Source organism: Rousettus aegyptiacus, unplaced genomic scaffold (assembly GCF_014176215.1).
Source record: "Rousettus aegyptiacus isolate mRouAeg1 unplaced genomic scaffold, mRouAeg1.p scaffold_m13_p_7, whole genome shotgun sequence".
Classification (NCBI taxonomy): domain Eukaryota; kingdom Metazoa; phylum Chordata; class Mammalia; order Chiroptera; family Pteropodidae; genus Rousettus; species Rousettus aegyptiacus.
Genome location: NW_023416310.1, coordinates 41,751,794 through 41,766,231, shown reverse-complemented (window position 1 = coordinate 41,766,231; position 14,438 = coordinate 41,751,794).

Genomic DNA, 14,438 nt, shown 5'->3' with positions numbered 1-14,438 from the left:
CCACCACATTAGGAATTTGGGAGGGGAAAAGCTATCACCATAAGCAGTTGAAAAGCGACAGAAATTTTTAAAGTAGAAAAGTATGGCAATTATATTTACATTTTAGAGATAACGAGCAGCAATATATATTAGGGGAACAGAGAACAGAGATAGGGAGATTGTTTAGGTTAATGAAAAAATACCAGTGAGAGATGGTGAGGCATCTACCCAGATAATGAGAGTGAAGAGGAGGAAATGGATTCAGAAACTTTTTAGAAGACAGAATCATCAAGACCTGGATGAGTAATTGCTTGTAGGGGGTGAGAAAGTAGGAAGAGGAGAGGATGACTTCCAAGTTTCTGACTTGGGAAAGAGGTTGGATGGTGGTCGGAAGGAGGGAGAGAGACAGACAGAGACAGAGACAGAAACACAAAGAGAGAGAGACAGAACATGAGCGTGTGTGTGTGTGTGTGTGTGTGTGTGTGTGTGTGTGTGTGTGTCTTGAAGGAGAGTTCAGCTTTGTAACTATTGGATTGACAGTGGACTATAGGCACAGGTTTCCAGTAGGTAGCTGCATGTGTGGTCTTTAATTCAGGAGAAAATTCTAAGCTAGAGATAGTAATTTACGTTATCAGAGTTTAAAGGGTAAGTAGGAGTGGATGAGGTAACCCAAGGAGACCTTAGAGAGAGGAGAAGGTTGAGGATCCAAATGTAGGGAACATCAACATTTAAGGGGCATTTGAAAGCAGTCACCCATGAGGAAGTCTGAAGAGTCAAGCTACACAACTCCAAACCCTAACACCACTGGGAGGCTTAGACACTAGCTCAGTTGGAATTGCATTTGGCTGCATATAACAGAAACCTGAGTACAGTGGATTAATCAACTTACCCAGAGGGCAGTCCAGGCAGGGCTTAATGGAGCCATCAAGACTTCAGTTCCTGTTTTTCCCAAGGTCAAAATGGCTGCCCCACACCCAGACATTAAGCCCCCATTCCAAGAAGGAAGAAGGGGAAGGGCAAAGGGCAAAAGGCATTTGCCAAGTATTTCTCATTTTTATCATAAAAAACAATAGAGTTTTGAGAAACCCCATCCATTAGACTAAAACTACAATTTATTGACCAGGATTAGGGATAGGAATATCTCACCGCATGGGTCCCTGGGGGAGATAAGGTTGTTTGTTAACTTTTTGTTTGAAAATAGTTTAAAAGTGACAGAAAACTTGCAAAAAATAATACAAAGAATTTCTGTATACCCTTTACCAGAAATCTCCAAATATTAACAATTACCATATTTACTTTATCATTTTCTCTATCTCTCTGTCCACATTTTACTCCTATATACTTCAGTGTGCGCTTCCTAAAATAAGGATGTTGTCTTATGTAACCATAGTACACTGATCAAAATCAGAATATTAACACTGATACAATGCTATTATTTAATCTACAGCTTTTGTCAATTGTCTTACTGTCTTTTATCATTAAGAAAAAATTATTTCTGGTCCAGTAATCAATCCAGGATCACACAATGCATTTTGCTCTTATGTTGCTTTAGTCTATTTTAATCTAGAAAGTTCCTCAATCTATCTCGATCTTTCATGTCATTGACAGTTTTTAAAGACCATAGGCCAGTTACTTTGCAGAACATCACTTATTTGGATTTATCTGATGTTTCCTTATACTTTAGGTTAGAGGTTTCTAACTGGAACACTGTAGGAATGATGCAGTATCCTCCCCAGTGCATCATATGAGGAGGCTCTTAATTTTGATTTGTCCTGTTACCAGTGATATGAACTCTGATCACTTATTTAAAGTGGTAAGGTGATAGTGGTCAGATTTCCATACTACAAAGTTACTATGTTACACTTTGAAATAAAGTTAATAAGAATCTGTGGGAGATGCTCTGAGACAATATAAATATGATGTTTTTCATCAAACTTTCACCTACCAGTTTTAGCATCCATTGATGATTCTTGCCTGAAATAATAACAGGGCGATTATAAATGGTGATTTTATCATTCTGTCATTCATTCTATAATCTATTAGTTTGCTTTCCATAGCATGAGAGAACTTTTCTTCCTCCTTCATTTATTTATTTCTTTCAGTATGGACTCACAGATTCTTAATTCTAGTCAACGGATTATAGTCCACTAATGTCAATTTATTTTGGTGCTCAAATGGTCACAGATTGGCCATTAGGAGCCCCTGTAAGCTGACATCTGTTTCCTTTTGTCCTGTCCCCATCACTCTTTGAGTACTTTTCTTATTTGAGATTATTTTTAATAGGGCACGTTACCACCTTGCTAAAATCAGGCTCTGTTAATAAAGAACAAGAGGAGAAATGGAGATTATATGGGCAACCCGCAGTGTCCACCACACCCAGCTCCTCAACAGCCCAGAGCTGGTGGCTTGAATCCAGGCGGACAGCCTGGCTTTGTTCTAACCAAACAACTTTGTGCCCACACCACATTTCGAAAAAAGCCTAGAGGCCATGTAATTCCATCCATGCCTCTCCACACTGTAATCCTCAATCACCATTCAAAATGAGTGCTCCTAGAGCCAGGTCCCCTGAGTTCCACAACTCCAGGGGGGACCATTCATACTGTAGACCATGAATGATGTACTAAAGCAGTGGCCGACAAACTTTTTCTGCAAAGAACCAAATAGTAAATATTTTCAGCTGTGTGGGCCATTGAGTCTTTGTTGTAACTATTCAACTCTACCACTGTAGTGTGAAAGCTGCCATAGACATAGCTTATAGCATGGCTATAAGTCAATAAAACTTTATTTATGGATATTGACATTGAATTTTATCTCATTTTCATGTATCGTGAAATATTATTCTCACTTTCAATTAAAAAACCATTTAAAAATATAAAAACCATTCTTAGCTGGTGGACTTTACAAAAAAAAAAAAAAAAAAGGCAGCTGGCTGAATATGACCGCAGTTGCTCACCCCCTCCCTTCCATTCTCAGCCTGAGTTGTCCTACGTGATGGCTCTGCCTCCAGCCAGGTCTCTTCTCCCTTACAGTAGTCTCCAGTCTGCCTTCCTGCTCTGGGCTTTCTCTCTATGATTTCCCCTTTTCTTTCCCAGGTCATTCTTCTGTGCCCAGGAACTTCCATTCAATTATAAATAAACTTTTTCCCACTTTTAACCTCCTAGCTCCCTTCCTTGCCTTAACTGCAAAGTGAATGCATTCTCTAAGAAACGTTCTTCCTTTGCTGAATTCTAGAAAGGGTGCGACTAATTTTCCCATGCCCCCTAACCCATGACATGGGAAGTGCTGTTGACATTCTCCACATTCCTCAATTCTATTTCCAAACCTTTTCTCTTCCACCCTTTGGCAGAACCCCCTCCTCCTTCGAAGCTCTTCTCATCTCAGTCTTGGAACAATAGCTAGGGAAATCCTCACAACCACTAGGAGTTAGGTACCACTATTATCCTCCATTCTGCAGAGACACAGATAAATTAAGGTCACAAAGCTAGCAAATGGCAGTCAGGATTATAATCCCAGCAGTCCATTTTTACTACCGAGATGGTATGATACCCTTTCTCTATGACTATGTACTGTGTCGATAATTATCCTCCATCCAAGCCTCACTATCCATTATCATTTAGGCAACTGGTCAGAAACAGATGCACAGTCAACCTGAGTCATTTGAAGAGGATTTAATAGAGGAACTATTTGCAAAGGTGTACAGCAATCTTTCTTAACTCTTTTCCGTTATCATCCACCCTACTAATTAAATTAATTTAACCTAATAAGACAGACAGTTCACATCAACCCAATCCATTCTTCTCACCATAAGTGAAAGTTGTCTTTCTAACTGGAAACAGTGGATGCCTCTACGACAGGGAACTAGATGGCTGGAGGCAGGCAGGAGGGAGACCTTCGCAGCTTTTGAATGTTCTACCATACGCATGTGTCATATAACTTTACAATAAAACGTAACTTTAAAGATTGACCTAATGCAAATATGGTCATTCTTTGTCATGCTCAAAACACTTCAGTAGTCCATCTGCCATCAAGTTAAAATCCAAATTTATTTACATGTCACACAAGCCCCCTGGGATACTTCTTTTGCCTCATCTCTACCACTTTCCACCTCAAACCCTGTGTCCAGACGTGTGAATTACTGAAAAGGCACTGTCTTCCTTTGTCGCCAGTTCGCTCATAATGCCATTTTGTATCAGGCATCTGTTTTGATATACTTGAAGTTTTCACCTCCTAGAATGCAAAGCCTTTCCTTCCTCTCTTCTTCCGGGTAAATTCTCCATTCTTCAAGATTCAATGAAAATAACCTCTCCAGACTCCTGTGAGATTAGAGGATGACCTTCACTGCAGAGTGTGGTAATTAAGAGTGCAGACTCTGATGTCAGACTCTGTGGGTTTAGGTCTTGGATTTGTCACTTACCGGTTGGTGACCTTGGACCAGTTATTTAACTTCTGTGCTTCAGTTTCCTTATTTGTAAAATGAAAATTAGAATAGTTCCTATTTTGAAAGGAGAGTGCTCATTCATCAAATATTTACTATCATATATCAAAACAGACAATAATTCCTGCCATGGCGGAACTTTTGGAGCAGAGGTTGGCAAATTACAGCCACAGGTCCAAATTTCACCACCTGTTTTGTAAAGTTTTATTGGACTATAGTCACACTCATTCATTTATATATTGTCTATGGCCATTTCCATTCTACAGTGGTTGCAATGTAGACCAAAGGGCCAAAAATATTTATTTTTAAGAAAAAGTTTGCTAGCCTCTGCTCTGGTGAGATTGAACTCATACATGTAAAGTGTTAAAATTTAAAAATTTAAAAACATTGCCTGGTTCTTGATAAACCCTCAATAGATGCCCGATTTGTTAATATTACTGCATACCCTTATGATAACACTTAACACAGGTACTCAGTGATATTTTGCTGAATAACTGAATAAATAGATAGGTAAAGAGGAACCAGAAGTTAGGGGCATGGAAGCCACTGGAGGAAGTTTCAGAAGGTGGAAGTGGTCAGCTATGTTAAGTGACAAATCAATACTGAAGAAAGGCTATCAGATTTGGCAATAAGATGAAGTGACCTCACCAAGGAGCTGCATGTATACCGTGGTTTTAGAAGAGAGTGGAAATGAGGAAGAAGAGACAAGGAAGTAGAGATTGTATAGCTATGTGACAGCCAGTGTCAACATAAAGATGAAAACATGTGGTCTGTTACTTGAATTTTTAAAATCTGCTAACTAAAAATACCTGGTTTATTAAAATATTGAGGTATCCGATGGATTTACCATTTATCGTTGAGCTGTTTGGTGGTGGGTAAAACTTCAATGATTAGAATTTAAGTCTAGAACTAGCAGACAGAACTTCAGGCAGAACCTTCAAGTCCAGAACCATTAAAAGACTTATGAAGGTGAATTTGATGATGATAAAGTAATGTTTCTTTGTTTCTTTTGGGATCTTAATCATTGTGTGATCTTAGCTGGTTTGAAATGAGAATTTCAATACAAACGTGTAAATCTGCCTACAGAATATTTATTGTAATTGCAAAACAAAAATTATACATACATTTTCTGTTTATTCCATAAATATTTACTGAGTATTTTGAATGCACTGTGCATTCCGATAGATAGAAATATGTGTAGATAGGACTCAGTTAATTTGGTCATTGCCTTCCCATCCGCTCCAGGAATTTATGATCTCATTGGTGAAGAAAGCTAATTGAGCAAATAGGTTCAATATTTATCATAGATGTTAAGGTAGAAGTTTAGAAGGGTTATAGCAGGGCACAGAAGATCAAAATAATTTGTATGAAACTATTTCTTCATGTTTCAATTATTTTTATATCTATATAAACATATATTAAGACTAAAGAGATTAATATCAACTCGTGGTCGCTTTCTGGAGAACACAAGCACCTTATTGCTGAGGGTTTTTAAGGCACTATAAAAGAGTATCTTTACTTTGATCCTATTTTACTAAAATATGCACTATGTAACATTTTATTAAATGTATACTTTAAATAGAAAAGGTCTATAAAGACACACATTTAAAATATTAACAGGAGCTATGTCTGGGCAGTGGGACTGGAGATATTTTCTTCATTATACTTTTTTGCATTTTAAATGTTTGTACAATAAACAGGGTTTACTTTTATAATAACAAATAATAATGGAACAAAAACATTGAGTTTTAACCACAATATGTTATAAGCATACATGTGTGCTCATAAGCACAGAGGCTAGAGGTTTTTTTATGTTTTTGTAAATTGTCCAACGTTTACTTGTCACATGAATAGCGACAAAAATTTCTCAGCCTACAAATGTCAGCAGCTGACATCTCAAAGAGACATGTCTAGAAGTTGATTCTACTGATCCTCTTCTACAAGGGAGAAAATGAACCAGACACCTGCTATTTATTGAAACACTGGAATTCACTTAAAACGGGGAGTGCTGAGCATACAACAAATAAATGTGGTGTAAATCACTTAGTTTGGCCACAAGTAACAGGACACTGGTAAAAAGCTCTTAAATAATAAATATTTACTATTTCGTATAACACGAAGTTCAGAAGTAGGTGGATTCCAAGTCTCCAAGTCTGGTTAATTCAGTAGCTCAGCAATTCTAAGATTCTGGGTCAGTTTTTCTTTCACTTTTTTGGATTTCCCCTCCTGGTAGCACTGCACATCATTGCCTCACACAAGAAGGTGTAAAGGTAGGAAGGTGGGGGGCATTCCCTCTCACCCCATCTTTTTTTTTCAAGGGTTCAAATTTTCCCCATAACTTCTTGAGCAGACATCTCCCTGAATTTTATTGGTCACACTGCGATGGTATTATTCCAACAAAGATACCTTGGTTATGGAATTTGAACTTTGAGTCCCTGAGTTATGATTCTGGATGTGACCATATCTATGTGGTTTAGTTGAGTCACTGGGCTTATCTGGGCCCCAATTTCCTCCTCTTAAAACAGGCGACTCTTGAATTCTAGTACTCCATGATTTTATATTACTGTTCAACTGGTGGACCTTCCTCTGCCCTTATCTGATACCAGCAAGCTGGGACAATGACAACACAAGACGTCATTCATAAGGGCACTTCCTCTGATACTATGGGGCTAAATGTACTTTTAGAGGGAAGGAAAGAAGGCAAGCCACGGTGATTTGCCATTCATTTAATGAGGAAATATTACAGGGCACCCACTACGTGCCACAATGACTCTAGATTGAATAACAGAGAATAAAATGTGGTCCCTATTCTCAGTGAGTTTACAGTCTAGTGGGAAGAGAATACAGATAGAAAGATACAGAATTCCAAAAGATGTAGAGAGGGTAAGGATGGAGGAAGGAGAGAGTGTAATGGAGGGGAGTATCTAGCCCAGCTGAGAAGAGGTGAGAGAAGAATCCTTGGAGGAAGTGACAACCAATGGAGGCCTTAAAGAAGAGTACTTGGGAAAAAAAAAAGAGTACTTGGTTGCCCCTTCTGGCACCATGAAAAATTGTTTGGCCTTTAGGGCACCTCCTACACTTTATCCACTTTTCCTCTTATTGTTTTTCTATTCCTTTCTTCAATACATTTGCCCAGCTGTCTGTACAGTCTGGGACCTGGTGAGAGGAAACTCTCAGGGAAACTCTTGTAGCAAACTGGTTTCTATTTAAGGTCCTTCTACCATCTCCACCACCACCACTCCCACCATCATTTCCACCACCATTGCCACTATCACCACTGCCACCTTCATCATCACCTCTCAACACCTCCACCTCTCCCTCATCATCATCATCACCTCTCTCAACACCTCTATCATTTCCATAAGCACCACCTCTGACACCAACAAAAAGTAAACAAGGGAGTCTTGCTTTAACGAATCTCAAAGCTATGTATAAAATCTTAGTTAATATAATGAACAAATTAAGGGATGACTATTTGCTTTTCCAAATTATTCAACATACAGCAACCTTAATAGTTAAGTTATCCTTTTTGTTTTTTATATGTGCTTTGGTTTACAAACATTTTAATTACCCAGATTTCTTTAGGCATATACCTATTTCAAGAAGTAAGGTACATCGAAGACAGGATTTCCATACTGTCTTTATTCATTAAATTGATTGTGAAGAGTTTTACAGCATGCACAAATCTACTAAGCATTAAGCAGTTTGTTACTTGGCCATAAATCAGGGACCGTAAAGGTTAAAGTTAATTCTGTCAATACTACCCCTATATGTAAATATATGATACTTATATAAAAATATATGATACATATACTATATATTTATAGTATATTTCATTAAAATACTTATTATGCACTTATATACATACATGTAAAACTTCTTAAATATACTCGATCAATGTATATTATTATTATAAATATCCTTCTCTAATTGTGAAATTTAGGTTAGAGACTAAGGTAGATTGTGAAAGCGGTCACAAATTCCTCTCATCCTTGTATTGGGCATCCCTTTCCATGTGACTTTGCCACTCTTCTCAGCAAGGAGGAGAGTCTATTCACTGCTCCATTGCTCTTGGCCCTCCTTTGGCCTGTGACCACTTTGGCTAATGGGTTATTAACAAATGTGACGCAAGCAGAAGCATGTACTTTGAGGTTTGCCCTCTTGCTGATCTGGGAACCTTGCCGCAACTAACATGTGATCTAATTTGGGCTGGTCTGCTGGAAGATAAGAGATCATGTGTCACAGATGAGCTAGCACAGCTCAGGCCCTACTCTACCAATTAGCCTGCCAATTGCCAGATATGTGAGAAACCATCCAGTCCCAGCTGAGCTGCAGAGGCCAGGAGAGCCACCAGGCTGACAGCCCAGAACTGATGAGAAATGATAAAATGTTTTAAGCCATACAATTTTATACTTGTTTGTTATACAGCAAAGGCTAACTGATACAAGGAATATATCTTATTGAGTTTTGTTTTCCTCTTTTTTTTATCTGTTCCAAAAAAACTTGGGTAAAATGTTTGGTTGTTTGGTGCCACAGTTACCACAAACACATGATCTCTTATATTCTTCCAATTCTTTTTTTTTTTTCTTCCAATTCGAGAAACTTTGATTCTCTTATATTATTAAGCTTCCTTTATCAGTTATGTTCTTTACAGAAGAAAGGGGCTGGGGAATAAAGATAATAAAAATGAGGCATGATGTTAAGAGTGAGAAGGGGGCTAAAGATGTGAACTAAGATGGTGATTGTGGGATACTGAGGTGAAAGAGACATTGGTATAGCTCATAATGTGTTAAGTAACTTCCTGGGAGAAGTTTGCTCTATTAAATCAGAATCTCCATGAAACTCCCTGGCACTGACCCCAGATGTCCCTTTATTAAATTGCAAACACACATTCTAAAATTCCCCTTATGTTCCATTCGTTAATTCCTCTCAATCTTTTTCACTATTCAAATGAGGCTTTATATTTTGATAGCTAGAATTATTTCGTGTGTAAATGACAAAAGTCCAACCTGACCTTAAAAGTCTAGATCATCCTCAGACTTCAGACAAGATCGAATCCAGTTGCTCAAATTATGTCCTCAGGGCACTGTCTCTCCATCTCTATCTCTAGGTTCTGCTTCTCATTTTTGGCTTCTCTAGATTCCTCAATCCCTGACCTACTTTGTGAATCTCAAGAGTTGAGTGGTGGCAACTCTCTATTACGTCTCCCCATCCTGAGTGACTAAACCCTTTTCCCCCTCCCCACTTATTACCCTATCACATTAAAGACACTAAGATCCATCCAATTTCCCAAGTCAGACCTCTCCATTAATCCTCATATCTAATAGATCATAAAGCCAAGTCATTTCTACCCCGTCTGTGTCTTTGGAATTGGTTTTCCCTCTCCATGGCCATTGCCACTGTGCTTTGTCAGGCACTGTAATTTCTGTCATGGAAGAAAAAAATTCTTTCTAACTGACCTTCGCTTTGCTCCCTACAAACCATCCTCCATGCCTGAAGTAATCTATTAAAAATGTTAATCTGAGTCTAGCATTCCTACTTAAAGTATTCGATTATATAACTTGTATAAGCTGCTCCACAACTTTGGGGTACAAACATGATCCTATTTGGTGATTTTTCCAGTTGATCACTTGAACTCCCAGCTGCCCTATTGGCAGAGAGCCTAGTTATCTTAGGTTGAGTTCCCTAGAAACAGAGCCTGAGCTGAGAATAAGTGTGTGTTAGTTTTTATTTTAGGGGCCTCACTGTTCCCTGCTACTGGACTGCAGCTGAGCCCACTCTAACCCAACCCACCTGGCGTAACTATAATGTAAAATCTTGGGGTAGGAGATTAGAAATTGGTGCCTTTCTAAGAAGCCCAGGGCCCTTCATAAAAACTGTTGTACCCACTGGCAAGCTCTACCTGCCTGGGGCTCAGAGTGGGCTCCTGATCCAGACACAAAAGATTCTTTTATGCCAGAGGTCAAAAACTCAAATGCCTATAGGAGTCAGAAGCCTGACAAACAGGGCAGCTACCACTCGGCAACAATCAATTGTTACCAACCAGGAGCTTGGCACTCACAGTCACCACATCTTCAGAGCTTTTCAGGAGGAGCCCACGATCTTGATTTTCATATGAAATATTCTGATCTGAACTGTTAGCTAGAATTTTTAAAAAGAGCAAGCAAAACAAAATTTGTCTTATCTGTCTTAGGGGCTATCAGTTTGTAAATCTGGTTTGTGCCTTAATCCCAGAACAATGGATGTCCATCTGCCCTACATTTGCATAACTATGGGGGCTACTGCACTGAACTGGGACTGGACAAAGATCAACCGTGAACTGGCTACAAAAGGTTCCATAATTTCAAAATAGTCTAATCTCTTTTAGGGTGGCCTGTGTGGTCCCCTTGACCTGGCTCCTACCCTTTTCCATGGCCTTTCTGTTACTCCCCCTCCCCCACAGTTTCACACCTCAAGGCCTTTGTGTTCACTGGGCTGTTCCTGAGAACTTGCAGTTATCTATTATCAGTCTCACCCTCCAAGATTTGGCTCAAACACCCCTTCCTCTGGGCAGCCATCCTTTCCCTGATCTCTTTCTCTTCTGTTTACCCCATGTTTTAGAGCAGTTATCACATTGCCCTAACATTTTCTTTGTAGGCCCCGTTGCTCCACCAGACTCAACCCCTAGAAGGCAGAACCCTGGGTTCATTCATCTTTGTTTCCCCATTGCCCCATGGAGTACCTGGCACTTTAAATGCAGATTGAAGGAATGGACATCCAATTTGAAAAAGAATAAGCCTTTCACACACCTTTCATCTATTTGTGAAAAACTGGTAATTTTATTTTGAGATATTAAGTTGAAACTTGGTGTTTTAGAGAAGGGGTAAAAACCCTCTGCATACTTTGATTTTTAAGAGGACCACACATTTGTGAAATACAGTTGGAAAGAATGGGTTTTTAGACTTCCTTACCTTTGGACAGAGCTGAGGCTTCTAAGAGTTCTAGAACTGAAGAATGCTAAACGGGTCATATTAGCTTTTCTTCCCAACCTTCAAGGTCCCCAGGGCTCTTGGAGTCTAGGATGTTAGCTGCCTTAGAGGGAGAAGGAAACCAGCTCCTCTGAATGAAACAGCACTTGCACAGAGGCTGTGGCCCGCGGTGGGAGAAAGAGCAGCCACAGCCAAAAGCCCCTTTGCATAACCCACTCCTGAATTGGCTGAGGCTTGTAGAGTTGCAAACTGAAACTCCAGAGGCAAACCCTAAGCGGTTACATTTTTCTCTACAAGGTTTCCCAGCCCTGTCAATCATTTCCTGTTCTCTCTCACTCCCCAGCGCGTGCACACACACAAGCTTTGGTGGACCACTGCCTTGACATTGACCCCCTCTCCTACCTGAAGTGGAGCATCTCAGGAAGCCTCGAGGTTGGCATCTCATTCATAATATATGAACTCAAGGAAGGAGGGAGGCAGGGACAAGAGCCTTTCATCTCCTCTGTTTAAAATCCCAGCATTGCGGCTGAAAGAGAAAATGACCTGCGAGTGAACTGCATCCGAGCTGAAGTGTTGCACGATAACGGTACAAGCGAGAGCTTCAGCGGCTCGCCCGCCAGCTATTTATACCACGCAGATTATGCAATCTGGCTACAGCCATTCATGCCCCGACTGGGTAGACGCGCGCCGGGTGGTGGTGGTGGTGGGGCATCATTCCCGGGCGCCGGGTCAGTTTCTAAATTTGCATCATCCCCCTCATTGCAAGAGAGCTTGGGTTTCCATTCCTGCCAGCGGGTCTTGGGGGAGACAACTGGATTACAAACTCACTGGCACATACTGGCATACACAACTGCTTATTTAAACGTAGTAATAAACGCACCAGAGAGCCCGAGGCTCGGCCCAGCAGCGCGCAGGGCTGGGCTCTCAGCAGACCGGAAGGAACTGATAAACTGAGCGCTAATGACAACCGCTCCCTCCCGGGTCGGAAGTGTCCTCCCAGCGCCGGTCATTGAGAAATACCAAAGGGGCAGAATGGGGGTGAGATGAGGACAGGCCCCCGCGCAGCTGCGCGTTCCTCGCCGGGCGGGGAGCGGGGACTCCACAGCAGTGGAGGGGCTTCACACACCTTAGGGTACAGTAGAGTCCTCCCCAAATCAGCTCCCCCCACGTACCCCGGTGGCGGGGCAAAGGTGAGTGATTTGTCGGATCCCACCCGATACCCCCACCCAGGGGAGAGCTACACTTCTGGCCCTACCAGACCCCAACGGGAGAGAAGTGGGAGGACGCCGAAGGGAGAGAAGGACACAAAAGAGAGAACAGATTGCCGAGAAGGATAAAAAGTCCGCCTCTCCTGGCCCCGGTGCGGAGCTGGAGCGGGCGGGGGCCGCAGCCCGCGTCGGAGTTACTGCGGGTCTACTGAGCATGTCCGTCCCGCGGCCACCGAAGGTCGCTCGGGTTCTGCGCTCCGGGTTTTGCCGGCGGCCGGCGGGAAGGACCCGGGTGGGGTTGCTGCCCTACCCTGGGCTCGGGATTGAGAGGCTGGTAGGTAAGCGTCCTGCAGAGAATTGCACTAGGTTTGCGTGAAGTTGTGAGCAAATCGACATTACTTTTGAAGCTCTACGATCTCACTCTGAGTTGACACCCTTGATTTGATCGTGTTCAGAGCTGTCTGCCCTCTGTTTTAGTGGTTGTCAGGGAGAAACAGGGATGTGGATATTTAGCTCTTTCATTAATGTTATTAAATTAAAGCCCCAAATCTATGATGCTTCGTATTCTGGTAACAATCCAGTGGACTTTGATAACGCCCTGATATTCATATCAATAAACATATTTGAGTTATTTGCCCAATATCGCCATTCTATGGAGCAGTAGAAATACAGTTAGTAATAGATGCGGCGGACCAAGAGGTGACCTGTTAAGAGCATTTCTGCTAAAAGGCCCCTTTTGGGTAATGAACAAGGCAGAAGATAACTGGAAAGTTTTCCTGAGAAGAACACGAAGGACTGGGAGTGGAGGAGGAAGCATTTGATAATCCAGCTGGCTAGAGAGAAGAAAAGGTTGCCATTAATTTCCTATTTGCTGTATGCTTGACAGAGTATCTTCACTGTACAGCCATTTAACCTTCCAAGCAACTCTATTCGTGTGTATTATCCTAACACTACAGACACTGAACCTGAGGCTGGGAGAACGCTAAAAATGTGCTGGAGTCTGGCACCCAGGCATCTGAATAGAGACCTAGTGAATCCTGGACCTTAAATGTTTTTGTTGTTGTTGTTCCTCTGAATGACAGGCCTGAGGGCTGGGACAGTCATTCACTGCTATTAGAAGGGAGCTAGGTGAATGAGTGGTAAAGACACCAATTCAGCTTGCCTACCTACAGAAATCAATAATCATCTCACATACTACCTTGCCATTTGGGTGCTCTGAAATTGGAGAGTGGAGCCAGAGATGCCCATCGGGTGGAAAATTTTTATATGAACAAATGTCCACCATGTTCCTAGAAGTCCAGGAATGGTTGAGAGGAATCCTTCTGCACCTCCAGGAGAAAAGCAACAATGACTTAAAAGTGAGAAAGGAGTAGAAGCCTTAGCTTTATGGGGGATTTAGTGAACAATGAGATCTTGCTTTGTTCAGTGCTTTCTCATAGATTTTCAATGGCCTCAAAAACATGAGAAAGATAACCTTAGTCTCCTTATCCTTGTTTTATAAAGAAACTACAGAATTGCTAAAAGCTTCACTCAGCGTTTCCAGGCTGCTAGGAGAAAACTAGCATTTAGCAAGCATCAAAGGTGGCTCAGGCCCAATCCATGTCAACAAAGATTATGGTTTTGTTCAGCACAAAGCCTAGGGTAAACCACTAGTTTCTGTTTCTTTGACTCAAGGTGAAACTCTTACTAACTTTGGAGCACTTGTGGCTCTCCAAATGCGCGCGCGCGCACACACACACACACACACACACACACAGCATTTAGGTGTACTACATTTGAAGCATATATTTAATTTTAATTCATTCTGTGGATGCTATTTAGTTAAAATCTCTGTGTAGTCTCTTAGCA